This window comes from Amblyraja radiata, chromosome 1 (assembly GCF_010909765.2).
Source record: "Amblyraja radiata isolate CabotCenter1 chromosome 1, sAmbRad1.1.pri, whole genome shotgun sequence".
In the NCBI taxonomy this organism is placed as follows: Eukaryota; Metazoa; Chordata; class Chondrichthyes; order Rajiformes; family Rajidae; genus Amblyraja; species Amblyraja radiata.
The window spans coordinates 80,958,315-80,975,165 of NC_045956.1; positions in this window are offsets into that span (position 1 = coordinate 80,958,315).

Genomic DNA, 16,851 nt, shown 5'->3' on the forward strand with positions numbered 1-16,851 from the left:
GGACAAAAAGGTCGTATTCCCCCGAAGGGAGAGACAGCAAACCCCGTTTCACCCCCACCCCCCCCCCCACATAAACACGTCCTAAAAACCAAAAACATAACTAGACAAAACAAAAAAAACAACACAAAAAAGTAAAAGACAAACGGACTGCAGGCGAGCCGCAGCCGTTCCCAGCACCGCCACTTCCAGATTTTTGCCTCCACCACAGTGAGGAGGTGCTTGGAGGATACACTGTGGTGGTGTTAATTTGTGTTTATTGTTGTTTATTATTGTATGATTGTATGTATGACTGCAGGCACGAAATTTCGTTCAGAGCGTAAGGTCTGAATGACAATAAAGGTATTCAATTCAATTCAATTCAAAAAATCCTACACTCAACAATAAACAGACACTCAGCTTATGTTTGCATCTGTAAAATTGAGCAATGGTATCATTTCACCAACACTATCACCTTCTTTTTCCTGACAATTAGGGCAGCACCGTGGCATAGCGGTAGAGCTGCTTCCTTACAATACCAGAGACCCAGATTCGATCATGACTATATGTGCTGTCTGTGTGGAGTTTGTACGTTCTCCCCGTGATCATGTGGGTTTTCCCTGGGTGGTTCGGTTTCCTCCCACACCGTAGGAAAGAACTGCAGATGCTGGTTTAAATCGAAGGTAGACACAAAATGCTGGAGTAACACAGACGGACAAGCAGCATCTCTGGAGAGAAAGAATGGGTGACGTTTCGGGTCAAGACCCTCTTCAGTCTGAATATCCCCACATCCCATTCTAGTTCAATGTTATGAATATAAACATTGTATTCAACCAGATTCAACTAATCAGTCTTTTGGAAGTCTTGGGAGTTTGAAGAAGGGTCTCAACATGAAATGTTATCTACCCATGTTTTCCAAGGATCCTCCTGGCCAGCTGAATTACTCCAGCACTTTATGTCTTTTTTTAATGTAAACCAACATGTGCAGTTCTTTGTTTCTTCAATTTTTTAATATATTTTGTTCCTTACCTTAGATGCCCGTTAGATGGTTGGTCAGTGGTGTAGCTTCTGTAGCAGGAGGTTACGGAACCCCTATTTGTGGGGGACTCCGGTTAGTAATGGAGAACATCTTTGAGCAGTTCTCTGTGTTTGGCCCTGGAAGTATTTGATTCAGACTGCATCTTCTTCGCTCAGTAATCTAATTGGTCTGTTAGAGCAGTGGTTCTCAACCTTTTTTAGTTCATGGCCCCCTTGGGCTCTTTAATTTTTCTGTGGCCCCCCCTGACATTATTAGCGGAAAAAAAGTGGCCCCCTTCATTGAACCTGTGGCCCCCTAAATCCCCAAATCTTTCCGTGGCCCCCCTGAAATTTGCCATGGCCCCAGGTTGGGAATCACTGTATTTCTGGTCCACAGTGAGAGCCCAGAAGCCCCTTTGCACATTGCTTTCTGGGACCTGTACTGGCAGCAGTCCAACTTTTCAGCTATGTTGCAGCTATCACACCTTTGCAGTCTTCAGTCTGAAGAAGGGTCTCGACCCGAAACGTCACCCATTGCTTCTCTCCAGAGATGCTGCCGGTCCAGTTGATTTCTCCAGCATTTTGTGTCGACCAGGTTTGTAGGTTACTTGGCTTCGGTAAAGATTGTAAATTATCCCAAGTGTGTAGGATAGTACTAGTGTCCGGGGATCACTGGTTGACGCGTACTTGGTGCGCCAAAGGGCCTGTTTCTATGCTGTATCTCTAAACTAAAGACAACTGACCCTGGGAAATCAAAAAAGAGATAAGCAATAGTTTATAATGAGGGGAGAACATAAAAATACTCTGCTTACACAATCTGAACATTGTGCATCTAAAGAGATTTTTGGAATGGATGGAAAATTGGACATGCAGATAGCTTCAATGTCAATCCCAACAGGCCCACCATTAAGCGTTACCTCACCAATGTCCCTTTGCATGTCCCTTCCAGGGAAATGAAAGCTCTGCTTGTCTTTCAGCTATTTCCTGCTGCGGAACATTAACTTATTTAGACAGCTGGCGGGCTGTGCCATTCCAAGATGAATTTACACAACTTGACTACACTTGTCACATAATTGCTCCTCTTCATGCACTGCTTCCATGTTCCTGGGTACCTCTTTTGAAACTCCTCTCTACTGTGCATTATGTTTCCCTGTCTCCGTCTCTGTCTCTCGCTCTCCTGACCACTTGCAAGTCAAATGAAATCAAAGGGTTCTAGAATGAGGCTAATATTTTCATTCTACAACAAGTATTTTTAAGGAACACAAGAGACTGCAGATGCTGTAAACTTGAGTAAATGGAAGAGAAGTGGCTATAAAAAACATGTCAATTTTTTTAAATAATCTTGTTGTTAAAACTATAAACTATTAATGACAAGGCTTAATATTTGTGTTGATGGGAAGATTATATCAATGTATCATTTCTGTGTCATTATGATGGAATTGTGCAAACCAGACAGTAATATGTGATGTGTTATAATGCACAGCATACCTTCTTCACCACATGTTGATGGTGGTTTTCCACATCTTCCATTCAGACACCACTAATTGCTCTGCAAACTGTATGCCCTCTCTACCAGTTTTGTTGGCAAGCTCTGCTGAAAGACAGCAAATACTGACCAGGGATTGTGACTCATCTCTGTACATACACAAATCCTATCAACCACTCCATTAAGAAGTAAATATGCTGCAAAATAATTCCCTTGACCTGCACAATCTCAACAAGCTCATTGTAAACTGCAGAGGATCATTCTTAAGGGTCTTTCCCACTTGGGCGTCATTCACGCATCACCATGCCACACCACGCGCCATGCGCGTGTAATGCACCCATCACGTGCGCGTCACGATGCACGCGTTGTGCGTTGTGACGCGTAAATGATGTTGCGTAAATGACGTGCAAATGACGCCCAAGTGGGACAGGCCCTTTAGTCTTGTGAAGAATTGCATCTAATTATCCTTTGAGTTTGTTTTGGACAAAGATGCAGGTCGATACATAGACTCTATTATGACTACTTTTTTCTAAATGAATTAGTCATGGAGTGATGGATTTGTACTGCATGGAAGCAGGTTCTTTGGCCCACCAAGTTGACCGAAACCTACACTAATATTAGTCTTTTTTTATTCACCCCATATTCTCCTCAACTCCACCTACCCCCATTGACAGACTCTATCGCTCACCTATACATCAGGAGCAATTTACAGAGGCCATTTAATCTATGCATGTCTTTGGGAGGAAACCAGAGCATTCAGAGTAAAGCCATGCAGTCACCGTGAGCAGGTGCCGTCCACACAGACAGCCCCCAAGGGTTCAACTTATACCTTTGGAAAACACCAAAATTAATTGTTTTGTCGCAGCACCTAGTGGTGGCTTGAGGCAATGTGAACCCTCGCTATTGGCTGGCACCGAGACGTGATCGCGGGTGCGTTTTCGCGGGCTTTTGGTTCCTCAGTTACTCGAGATCCACCTGTATAGCAGGAGCTTCAATATATTTGGCTGACCCAGCACGCTGTTGTACTTCTTTCGTTTGTCGTTCCAAATAAAGATTTATTTTGCTCAACCTACTCATCTCACCAAATTGGTGACCCCGCCGGTCCGATCGTGATTTCGGACCCCGACAATGAATGCCGCCGCAATCCTCGATGTCCAGCTCGCCCAGCAAAACGCTGTGGGCCAGAAACTGCCCATTTACTGGGTGGTGCAGCCTCATGTGTGGTTTGCCCACATTGAGGCCCAGTTTGAACTCCGCAATATCGTCGCGGACGCCACTCGCTATTTTTACGTGGTTGGGGCGCTCTGTCAGGAGACTGCCACCCGATTGCTGCCTTACCTGCAGGATCCACCTGCAATCAGCAAATACGAGGGCGTCTATATGGACGGCCTCTATATGGAAGCCGTCCGCACTGATGAGCTAATCATGTGGCCTTTATTTCAGTGCCTCGTCGGTAAGCCACAGAACCTCATGTGGGATGATGAAGCAGCGGCTGCGTTTGAAGGTGCGAAGGAGGCGTTGGCCAAGGTCACCATGCTGGTGCACCCGCGGGCTTCTATCCCGACCGCCCTCACCGTGGACGCCTCTGATACGGCTGTCGGAGGGGTGCTGGAGCAGTTCATCGCCGGCCGCTGGCAGTCTCTTACGTTTTTCAGCCGTCACCTGCGACCCCTGGAGCGAAGCTACAGCACTTTTGACCGGGAGCTCCTGCCCTTTAAAGGTCAAAGGTCAAAGGTATCTTTATTTGTCACATACACCTAGGTGTAGTGAAATGCTTGTTGTCATTGCAGCACATAAAAAAAGAATACAAAACATGACAATAATAAAGATCTTTAACATTAAAAAAACATCCCCCCACAATGGTTTCCATTATGAGGGAAGGCACAATGTCCAGTCCCATCCCCAGTTCACCCATAGTCGGGCCTATTGAGGCCTCCACAGTTGCCTTTAAGGAGGCCCGATGTTCCAGGCCGTTCTCGCCGGGTGAAGTTGCTCCGGCGTCGGGAGAGTTCTCTCAGCGGCTTGGGACACCTGGAACGGCCGCTTCCCTTACTGGAGACCGCGGCTTCAGAAGCCGACAAGTCCGCGCCAGTTGGAGCTCCACTACTGGCGATCTCATCGAGAGATCCCAGGCTCCCGGTGTAAAGTTCAGCGCCGCCGCCCGCAGCTGGCCGCTCCACAGTCCCGCAGCTCCGCGATGTTTCGCTCGGCGGTCTTCAGCTCACCAGAGCTCCAGCGCGGTGACCCGGGCAAGGCATCGCCCGCTCCGCTCCGCGATAGCGCTCCAGCGCTGCGCCGCCGCCGAAGCAGAGGTACTGGGCGGACCCCTCGGGAAAACGCCGCTCCAGGCCTGCTGGTAGGCCGCGAGGACGGGTCGATGGTGCAGCCCGGAGAAAAGCTGCCTCTCCGACCGGGTAGGGACCCTGAAAAGTAGTTTCCCCCCCACCCCCGACATAAAAAAGTATAGAACTCCAAAAACAAAACACTGCCAGGCGTAAAAGGTCCAGCGACATGTGTGGACGCCGGTGCAGGATTTTGTGGGTTCTCTCTTGCCATTTCCAGCACGTTCACGTCGATTTGGTGGGCCCACTACCGCCGTCTCGCGGTGCTACCCACCTGCTGACTTTCGTGCATCACTTCACGAGGTGGCCAGAGGCAAATCCGCTCACCGACACCTCCGCCGTGTCTTGTGCTCGAGCTCTCAAGGTTCACTGGATTGCTCGTTTCGGCATGACTGAGGACATCTCCACTGACCGAGGGGCTCAGTTTACTTCGGCTTTGTGGTCGGCTTTGGTGCAGCTGTATGGGGCGCAGTTGCATCACACCACCGCCTATCACCCTCAGGCCAACGGGTTGGTGGAGCGCTTCCATTGGCATCTGAAATCGACACTGAAGGCACGGCTCATGGGCCCGGACTGGGTCAACCAGTTGCCTTTGGTGCTGCTGGGTATTCACACGGCCCCGAAGGCGTATATGGCTCCCCGCTGCGGGTACCTGGGGATTTCCTTCCTGCGGCTAGAGGGCAGCAGTAGCCCACTTCGTCGGTGTTGGCGAACTCCGGGATAAAGTGGGCGGCCTGGCTCCCATTCCAACCTCTCGGCATGGGATGGCTCCGGTATATGTACCGCCGGAGCTTAAGAACTGTTTATTTGTGTTTCTCTGCAGGGACTCACACCAGAGTTATGAAGGTCCTTTCCGGGTGTTGTGCCCTAACGTCGCGATTATTCTTTTGGATGTCAGGGGTTGGGAGGAGATCGTGTCGGTCGCTTGCCTCAAGCCCGCCCACCTGGATATCGATAGCCCAGTGGTGGCGGCTCAACCCCGGCATAGAGGTCATCCACTGGTCATCCCAGTTGCACCTGTTGTGCCTGTTGTGCCTGTTGTGCCTGTCTCCGCTGCACCCTTAGCGTTTGCTGGCTCTGTTCCACTAGTTCCATCTGTACCGTCGGTTGTGCCCCTCGTTTCCACTCGGTCCGGTCGCCTCATTCAGCCTCCCACTCAGTTCCTTACCTCGGGTTCAGGGGGGCGTCCTTTAGCGGCACCTAGTGGTGGCTTGAGGCAATGCGAACCCTTGCTAATGGCTGGCACCGTCACGTGATCGCGGGTGTGTTTTCGCGGGCTTTTGGTTTCTCAGTTAATCGAGCTCCAACTGTGTAGCAGGAGCTTCAATATATTTGGCTGAGCCAGCACGCGGTTGTGTTATACTTCTTTCGTTTCTCATTCCAAATAAAGATTTATTTTGCTCAACCTGCTCGTCTAACCAAAGTTTGTTATTTTAAATAAAATCAACCGAAATTCTCCTTTATTTCAATATGAAAGTGTGGGCAGTGAGGCCTCCCACTTTTGTTTATTGCAGTGAGACAGGATTTATTTCCCTGTCTAAGGTAAGACTGCTGATGGCCACACTTTTAACCCAGCAGTGAAATATAGTCTGAAGAAGGGTTTCGGCCCGAAACGTCGCCTATTTCCTTCGCTCCATAGATGCTGCTGCACCCGCTGAGTTCCTCCAGCAATTTTGTGTACCTTCGATATTCCAGCATCTGCAGTTCCCTTTTGAACAGTGAAATATAGCAGTAGGTAATGGAACATCTGCCTAAGATTAGTGCTGATGTTGAAATTTTCTCAGCGCAGATATATATTAATGATTTGGAAGAGGGAATTAGGAGCAACAGTAGCAAGTTTGCGGATGACACAAAGCTGGTTGGCAGTGTGAACTGTGAAGAGGATGTTAGGAGGTTGCAGGGTGACCTGGACAGGTTGAGTGAGTGGGCAGATGCATGGCAGATGCAGTATAATATAGATACATGTGAGGTTATCCACTTTGGTGGCAAAAACAAGGGGGCAGATTATTATCTCAATGGGGTTAGGTTAGGTGAGGGGGAGGTACAGCGAGACCTGGGTGTCCTTGTACACCGGTCACTGAAAGTTGGCGAGCAGGTACAGCAGGCAGTGAAGAAAGCTAATGGAATGTTGGCCTTCATAACAAGAGGATTTCAGTATCAGATTCAGATTCAGATTCAGATTCAGATTCAGATTCAAACTTTATTGTCATTGTGCAGTGTACAGTACAGAGACAACGAAATGAGGTTAGCATCTTCCTAGAAGAGAGACATAGAATATGAGCAATAGAAACATAGAAACATAGAAAATAGGTGCAGAAGTAGGCCATTCGGGCCCTTCGAGCCAGCACCGCCATTCAGTATGATCATGGCTGATCATCCAACTCAGTATCCTGTACCTGCCTTCTCTCCATACCCCCTGATCCCTTTAGTCACAAGGGCCACATCTAACTCCCTCTTAAATATAGCCAATGAACTGGCCTCGACTACCTTCTGTGGCAGAGAATTCCAGAGATTCACCACTCTCTGTGTGAAAAATGTTTTCCTCATCTCAGTCGTAAAAGATTTCCCCCTTATCCTTAAACTGTGACCCCTTGTTCTGGACTTCCCCAACATCGGGAACAATCTTCCTGCATCTAGCCTGTCCAACCCCTTAAGAATTTTGTAAGTTTCTATAAGATCCCCCCTCAATCTTCTAAATTCTAGCGAGTACAAGCCGAGTCTCCAAGGATTTGAGTATAGGAGCTGGGAGGTTCTACTGCATTTGTACAGGGTCTTGGTGAGACCACACCTGGAGTATTGCATACAGTTTTGGTCTCCTAATCTGAGGAAAGACATTCTTGCCATAGAGGGAGTATAGAGAAGGTTCACCAGACTGATTCCTGGGATGTCAGGACTTTCATATGAAGAAAGACAAACTGAGTCTATCCAGTCTTTCTTCATATGAAAGTCCTGACATCCCAGGAATCAGTCTGGTGAACCTTCTCTATACTCCCTCTATGGCAAGAATGTCTTTCCTCAGATTAGGAGACCAAAACTGTATGCAATACTCCAGGTGTGGTCTCACCAAGACCCTGTACAAATGCAGTAGAACCTCCCAGCTCCTATACTCAAATCCTTTTAATAAAATTAATATATTTACGTGCATACAGACATAGTAGTGCAATTATTTTTTTCCTGGCGGAAGGAGTGTCCAGGGGTGGGGGGGTTGATTGGCAATCGGTGTTGAGTAATGTAACAGCCGCAGGGAAGAAGCTGTTCCTGGACCTGCTGGTCCGGCAACGGAGAGACCTGTAGCGCCTCCCGGATGGTAGGAGGGTAAACAGTCTGTGGTTGGGGTGAGAGCAGTCCTTGACGATGCTGAGCGCCCTTCGCAGACAACGCTTGCTTTGGACAGACTCAATGGAGGGGAGTGAGGAACCAGTGATGCGTTGGGCAATTTTCACCACACTCTGCAGTGTTTTCCGGTTGGAGACCGAGCAGTTGCCATACCATACTGTGATACAGTTGGTAAGGATGCCCTCGATGGTGCAATGGTAGAAGTTCACCAGAATCTGAGGAGACAGATGGACCTTCTTTAGGCTCCTCAGGAAGAAGAGACGCTGGTGAGCCTTCTTGACCAGAGTTGAGGTATTGTGTGTCCAAGAGAGGTCATCGGAGATGTTGACCCCCAGGAACCTGAAGCTGGAAACACGTTCCACCTCCGTCCCGTTAATGTGGATGGGGGTGTGCGTGCTGCCTCTAGACTTTCTGAAGTCTGCAATGAGCTCCTTGGTCTTCTTGGAGTTAAGGGCCAGGTTGTTGTCAGCGCACCATGCTACTAGGAGCTGGACCTCCTCCCTATAGGCCGACTCATCGTTGTTGCTGATGAGGCCAAACAGTATAGGAGTAAAGAGGTTCTTCTGCAGTTGTATAGGGCTCTGGTAAGACCACATCTGGAGTATTGTGTACAGTTTTGGTCTCCTAATTTGAGGAAGGACATCCTTGAGATTGAGGCAGTGCAGCATAGGTTCACGAGATTGATCCCTGGGATGGCGGGAATGTCATATGAGGAAAGATTGAAAATACTAGGCTTGTATTCACTGGAGTTTAGAAGGATGAGTGGGTTCTTATAGAAACATATAAAATTATAAAAGTACTGGACAAGCTAGATGCAGGAAAAATGTTCCCAATGTTGGGCGAGTCCAGAACCAGGGGCCACAGTCTTAGAATAAAGGAGAGACCATTTAAGACTGAGGTGAGAAAAAACTTTTTCACCCAGAGAGTTGTGAATTTGTTGAATTCCCTGCCACAGAGGGAAGTGGAGGCCAAATCAGTGGATGGATTTAAGAAAGAGTTAGATAGAGCTCTAGGGCTAGTGGAGTCAAGGGATATGGGGAGAAGGCAGGCACGGGTTATTGATTGGGGATGATCAGCCATGATCGCAATGAATGGCGGTGCTGGCTCGAAGGGCCGAAGGGCCTCCTCCTGCACCTATTTTCAATGTTTCCATGTTTCTATGTTTCCATCCTCCCTACACTGACTGCTGCCATTTTGTCTGCAATCAATGAGGGAGGTGACAGCAGGGATTGTGATGTTCACTAAGGATCAGGAGTAATGTTTGACACAAAACGCTGGAGTAAATCAGCGGGTTAGGCAGCATCTCTGTAGGAAAGGAATAGGTGCACGGTGGCGCCGCGGTAGAGTTGCTATCTAACAGTGTTGCAGCGCCAGAGGCCCGGGTTCAATGCCAACTACGGGAGCTGTCTTTACAGAGTTTGTACGTTCTTCCCGTGACCATGTGGGTTTTATCTGCGATCTTCGGGTTTCCTCCCACACTCCAATGACGTACAGGTTTGTAGGTTAATTGGCTTGGGTTTGTATACTTGGTATAATTGTAAATTGTCCCTTGTGTGTGTAGGCTTGCGTTAATGTGTGGGGCTCACTGGTCAGTGCGGACCCAGTGGGCCAAAAGGCCTGTTTCCACGTTATATCTCTAAACTAAACTAAAGGAATGTTTCGGGTCGAGACCCTTCTTCAGATTGAGGGTTAGGGGAGGGGAACTGAGGGATATGAGAAGGTCCATAGAACAAATTAATGAAAGATATGCAAATAGATAAAAGCCAGCAACGATGATCAAGGAGATTTGCCCACAATGGCCCATTGTTGGTTGTGGGGAAGATGATAACGAGTAATATAGACAGTGAAAATCAGCAGAACGACAGTGAAACTAGCACTTTTGTATCTATGTTCGGTGTAAACCTGCATCTGCAGTTCCTCCCTGCACAGTCAGTGGTATTTTTTTCCCCTGCACATCCCTCAGCACTGAACCAAGAGATCCAGTTAACCTCCATCATGCCACTTCTCTCTCATAGTGTGGATGTTGAGCAGACTCCAGTCTGATGTTAAACAAAGCTCTTTTAATAGCCCAGCCAGCTCAAATCCATTTCTATCACAGGATATTCAAAAATTCAATTAGGATAATGCCGGGATTCAATTTGAAGGCCATACGCTCATTGAAGGCATTGTAGAACATTCCTGAAAGTGTTAACTTCTAAGTGATGGTGATTCTCCTGGTAAGTTTTCTTTTCATTCATGTACATGCTTTGGACATCAGTGATATTTATTGCCCACCCCTGTTAATGATGGCGAACCATCTTCTTGAACAGCTGCAGTCCTCCTGGTGAGGGTATCCCATAGCAACGTTCAGAGGTTCCAGGACTCAACACTATAAACAACATTTCCAAGATGGATTGTAGCTCTGTTGCAAACCTAAACATACATGTAGTCAACAGACATTGACCTGGCAGGAAGAGTATATGAGTTTAGACCAGCGTTTCTCAACCGGGGTTCCCCGGAACGCTAGGATTCCGCGAGAGGTTGCTAGGGGTTCCGGGAGAAATAGTGATAAATAGGCTAATCATATGTAAATACATTTTTGAGTCATTTTTGTGTTTAATTTCATATTCGTAATATTATTATACACATACAGCATATTTAGCGACGTATATTTAGCAACGTCATATTTAGCGACATATATACAGCGTCAGTGTAAAACGGCCTTTAGTGGTCAGTGGACAGGAGCTGTATGTGACGGATTTGTGTATCATCAAGTGACTCACTCAAGCACAGATGCATGCACGGTCTCCATCTGTGCTTCCTGGCGTGCAGGTACAGTCCCTCATTCACCCACGTTATTTACTAATTTTTACCCATCATTTAGGGATGTTTTATGAATTTTTAAAATGTATGTATGTTCATGTTTATTTTTGTTAGTTTATCAAAAGTTTATTTATGTTTTTTTTAGTTTGTTTATGAAAAATGTATGTATGTTGTTTTCTCTCTCTCTATCTCTCTCCTCCAAGGTTAGTTCTTCTGTTTGCCTTTATTTGCTACAGTTTTGAACAAGCAGTTTGATTTCAGTAATTTTTTTTGCACTGTCAATAAACTTGAGAAAAACGTACGTTATTTTTTGCTTAAACCAATTATCAGAAAAATATATTATGTTTGCCTTACGAACTTTAAGTTTATGAAAGAGAAAGAAAGAGATTAATAAAGATATATAATTATTTTTATGTAGGGGTTCCCTGAGGCATGAAAATTATTTCAAGGGTTCCGCAAGAGTAAAAACGTTGAGAAATGCTGGTTTAGACGGTGCTGTTAAGGAAGCCCTGGTGAGTTGCTGCACTGCATTTAGAATGGGGACCCACCCCAACAATGGTAGCAGAAGGAATGGATGCTTAAAGCCTTGGGTGCACTGTCCATCACATGGGCCGCTTTGTTCTGGGTAGAGTTAAATTGAATGTTTTAGTTTTAGTTTTAGTTTTAGAGATACAGCATTGAAACAGGCCCTTCGGCCCACTAAGTCTGCACCAACCAGTGATCACCCGCGCACTAGTTTGATCCTACATATTAGGGTCAATTTACAGAAGCCAATTAACCGACTAACCTGCACGTATTTGTAATTTGGGATGAAACTGGAGCACGGGAGAAAACCCACGCATTGGATGCCTCCTGCAGTAATGTCTATGGGGAGAGGTGAATAGCCACCACTAACTACAGCAAATAAAGTCAGCTTTTGTAATGTAACACTACAAAAGCTATTTACATTATTCTCATTTACCTGCATAGGTCCATGGCCATATAAGATAGAATGGTTCAGCACTGTTGGCAGATCAATTTTCCTCCTGGAATAAATAAAGTTCTAGCGTATAGTATCGTAACTTAGCACAAGAACAGGCCCCTTCGACCCACAATGCCTGTGGGGAACCTAATGCCAAGACCATCTCTTTTCTGCCAGCACATAATCTATATCCCTCCATTCTCTGCATATCCATACGCCTATCCGAAAGTCGCTTAAGTGCCACTATCGCATGTGCGTTAACCACCACCCCCGGAAGCGGGTTCCAAGCACTGTGCAAAAAAGCGTGTCCCACACAGCTCTTTTAAAATATTCCTCTCTCAACTTAAAGGTATACCCTCCTTTGATTTTTCCATCCTGTAAGAAAGGTTCTGACTGTCTACCCTATCGATGCCTCTCATAATTTTATATAGTTCTATCAAGTCTCCTGCAATCTCTAGCATTCCAGTTGCCCTTGGGAAAACTGAACTTCTAGGTTTTGCCAATTCAAATATATGTCTAAATGTTTATTAAACGTAATGATAGTATCTGCATCCAACTTCCCTGGGCAACGCATTCAGACTCCAACCACTCACTGTGAAAAAATTCTCTCCCACATCCCCTATAAACCTCTTACTCTCACCTTGAATCTCTGCCCTCTTGTACTAGACACTCCACCGAGGAAAAAACAGTCATTACAATCCAAATTTACGATTCGTCCTTAAATAAAGGAGAGGTGCCGGAAGACTGGAGGGTGGCAAATGTTGTGCCTCTTTTTAAGAAGGGCTGCAGGGGAAATGCTGGGAACTATAGGCCGGTGAACTTAACATCTGTAGTTTGTAAATTATTATGTACAATAATACAATAATACTTTATTAGCCAAGTATGTTTTGCAACATACGAGGAATTTCATTTGCCAAGTCAGTCATCCAAATAAAAAGCAACAGAACACACAAAATACATTTTAACATAAACATCCACCACAGTGAATCCTCCACATTCCTCACTGTGATGGAAGGCGAAAAAAGTTAACTCTCTTCCCTTCTTTGCTCTCCCGTGGTCGAGGGCCTCAAGCCTTCAGTTGACGGGATGATCTTGACTCCCATAGCCGGCGGCATCAGGGGTATGTCAGCTTCCCGTGCTGAGCGATTGGACCCCGGGTTGAGGCTGGTCAAATCTGCGTCGTTGGAGCTCCCGACATCTACAGTCTCTACTCGAGACTGAGAGCTCTCGATGATAAAGTCTGCAGGCCCAGGCAAGGGATCGGCTCCAATGTTAAGTCCATGCCCCGCGGTGGGGCTCAAAGTCAGTCAGAGCAGGCCTCAAACTCCAAGATGTTAGGCGTCAGAGGGACTGGAGATACGATCCGGAAAACAATCGCATCTCCGGCAATGTAAGAAATTGAAAATAAAGTTTCCCCCAACCCCTTCCCCCTCCCCCCACATAAAACAAATCAGAGAACATTTACACAAACTTTTTAAATACACTAAAAATAACAAAAAAAGACGAAAAAACAGACAGACTGTTGGCGGGGCTGCCAATCGTGCGGCACCCCTGATAATATTTCTTTGCTCCACTCTAATCCCAGGGCATTCAGGTGAATTGCTATGTCTCTAGCCGTAATAACAACAAACAACAAACAACAAACGTTTTAGTTTAGTTGACTTCTGATTTGCTGGGGGAGTTGTGATCGGATGGGGTTAAATGCAGCAGTTTTGCTGTCTATATGTGTTAAATACCTAAATACCTATCCACATCCTCGAGAGATGCTGCCTGACCCATTGAGTTACTCTAGCACTTTGTGTCATTGTTTGGTAAGCCAGCATCCGCAGTTCCTTGTGTCTCTATGTTAAATGCCTACTGTTTAAACTTACTGAAGCAACTGGGATACATACACCCCGAGGTTATTTCTCAACAACTCAAAGACTTGACTTGTTTTTGTGGTTGAGTAGAGCATACTTCTAAATTTAAGAGCGACCAGTCAAAGTTTTCATCCAATGATGTTGCAAGCATTTTTCAGTTCTCTATAAAATCCAAATGCCTTTAATCAAACTGTAATCTGGCAATTTTATTGCAGTATAAGGAACCATAATTCCAGAGGCTCTTATTAGTTACAACAGTCTGTTGTACTGCAAGCAGACAAAATTACATAGAGTCATTGACAAGCCGAGACACCAAGTGGAATTTTCCTATTTTCAGCTGTGTTGTGGTTTCCCCTGTTACATAATTTGTTCTTCCCTGTTTATTTGTAAGAAAATGTAAAACACTGACATTGATTGTGTACCTTGGCTCTGCTTCTAAGCTGCAGAGGCGTTGGCGTGTCTCATTATTTGCCTTGCATCATGGTCACACCAGACCCCAAATCTCTTTGAAGAACCCCTCTCTAATTATTTTGGAAAGCGTGATGAATTTTAAGTATCGCTTGATGCAAGAAGAGGTTTAATTCTAGCTCTTAGAGTGACTGAAGTGAGCCTTGGCTATCCTGCTGAATACATTTCCGCTGCTTTTGCAAACAGACTTTTGAGTGTCAGCGAGACAGCGAAAATCATGTAGCCTTTCAATGAAACTGGAAATTAAATTTCCTCTTCCTCTGTCAAGGATGAAGGACCTATTCCTTCTCTCCAGAGATTCTGCCTGTCCAGCTGAATTACTGCCGCATTTTGTGTCTCTCTTCGATTTAAACCATCATCTGCAGTTCCTTGTGTAAGAAAGAACTGCAGATGCTTGTTTAAATCGAAGGTAGACACAAAATGCTGGAGTAATTCTCAGCGGGACAGGCAGCATCTCAGGAGAGAAGGAATGGGTGACTTTTCGGGTCGAGACCCTTCTTCAGACTGATGTCAGGGGAGGGGGCGGGACAAAGATAGAATGTAATTGGAGACAGTAAGACTAGTGGGAGAACTGGGAAGGGGAAAGGGATGGAGAGAGGGAAAGCAAGGACTGTGAAGTTAGAGAAGACAATGTTCATATCGCTGGGGTGTAAACTACCCAAGCAAAATATGAGGTGCTGTTCCTCCAATTTGCACTGGGCCTCACTCTGACAATGGAGGAGGCCCAGGACAGAAAGGTCAGATTAGGAATGGGAGGGGGTGTTGAAGTGCTGAGCCATCGGGGGAGCAGGTAGTTAAGACGGACTGAGCGGAGGTGTTCAGTGAAACGATCGCCGAGCCTGCGCTTGGTCTCATTCTATTTTTGTCCCACCCCCTCCCCTGTCAGCAGTCTGAAGAAGGGTCTCGTCCCGAAACGTCGCCCATTCCTTCTCTCCAGAGATGCTGCCTCACCCGCTGAGTTAGTCCAGCATTTTGTGTTTATCTGCAGTTCCTTCCTGCACATTAAATTTCTTGTGTCCGATTGGGGGCCTGGATCTAGGGTGAGAAATGCAGGTGGATCAAAATTAATTGCATGCTTTTACTCTCAGATGAACTGGAGATGATGAGATCTGTGGTAGGAAGTCACATTAGTAAATTAGCTGATTGAATAGGTTTTAAATGCAAGCCCCCGCACACTGCACAGACTGAGGCACTTAAGCATAAGTGCTCTGCAGATACAGTGGTGCACAGCCGCTGCTCCCAGTCTATTGAATGACCTGCTAAACCAAGGCCCAGTCTATTGGATGAACATAAAAGGTGTCCAGCACTATTTCAAAGAAGAGCAGTAGAGTTAACTCGGGTGTCCTGGACAAAGCTTATCCTTCGATCAAATCACAAAACAAACATCAAATCATTCTCAAATTCCAGTTTTTGCTTGGTGACAAATCTCCTGTGATACAACTGTGTCTATCCTTCGAAAATTAGTTCATCAATTATAAAGCAATTTGGACCTTATGAAAGGGATATAAAGGGGGCTTTAGAATGAATGAGTCATAGTCATACAGTGTGGAAGCCCAACTTGTCCTTGCCAACCAACATGCCCATCTACTCTAGTTCCACCTGCCTGCATTTGGCCCATATCCCTCCAAACCTGTCCTATCCATATACCTGTCTAAATATTTATTAAACATTGCAACAGTACCTGCCTCAACTACCTCCTCTGGCAGCTCATTCCATACACCCACCACCCTTTGTTAACCCTCAGGTTCCTATCAAATCTTTCCCCCCTCACTTTAAACCCAAGCCCTCCGGTTCTTGATTTTCGTACTCTGGCCAAAAGACTCTGTGCATTTACCCCACCTATTCCTCTCATGATTTTATATGCCTCTATAAGATCACCCTTCACCCTCCTACGCCCCAAGGACTAAAGTCTTAGCCTGCTCAACCTCTCCCTATAGTCAAGTCCTGGCAACATCCTCGGAAATCTTCACTGCGCCCTTTCCAGCTTGAAACAATGTGCTTTTTAAATGCTAGTTTTTCCTTTCTCGTTTTCTGCCTGTCAACAGCCACAGGAGGTCTCTGATAATGATAATCGACAAATTGTAATCGACAAAACTCACCTCCATGTGGCAGGTCTGTTGTCCAACTTATACTCCTTGCGTATAACCTACTTGAACCCCTCCAATCTGGCTTTCGCCCCCTCCATAGCACAGAAACTGCTCTCCTCAAAGTCCTCAACGACCTCCTCACCTCTGCTGACACTGGTTCCCTCAACATCCTCATCCTCCTCGACCTGAGCGCAGCCTTCGATACAGTGAACCATAACATCCTGCTCACCAGACTCAAGGACCTCGGCATTGAAGGCTCTGCACTCAGCTGGCTCCGTTCCTACCTTTCCAACAGATCCCACTTCATCTCTCTCCACAACCACACCTCTGCTACAGCCGCAGTCACTCAAGGCGTTCCCCAAGGCTCCGTACTCGGCCCCCTCCTCTTCATCATCTACATCCTCCCCCTTGGTCAGATACTCCGCCACTTCAATCTGGACTTCCACTGTTACGCTGATGACACCCAGATTTACCTTGGCACCAAATCCCCCCACAACCCCCCCCTCTCCCATATCAA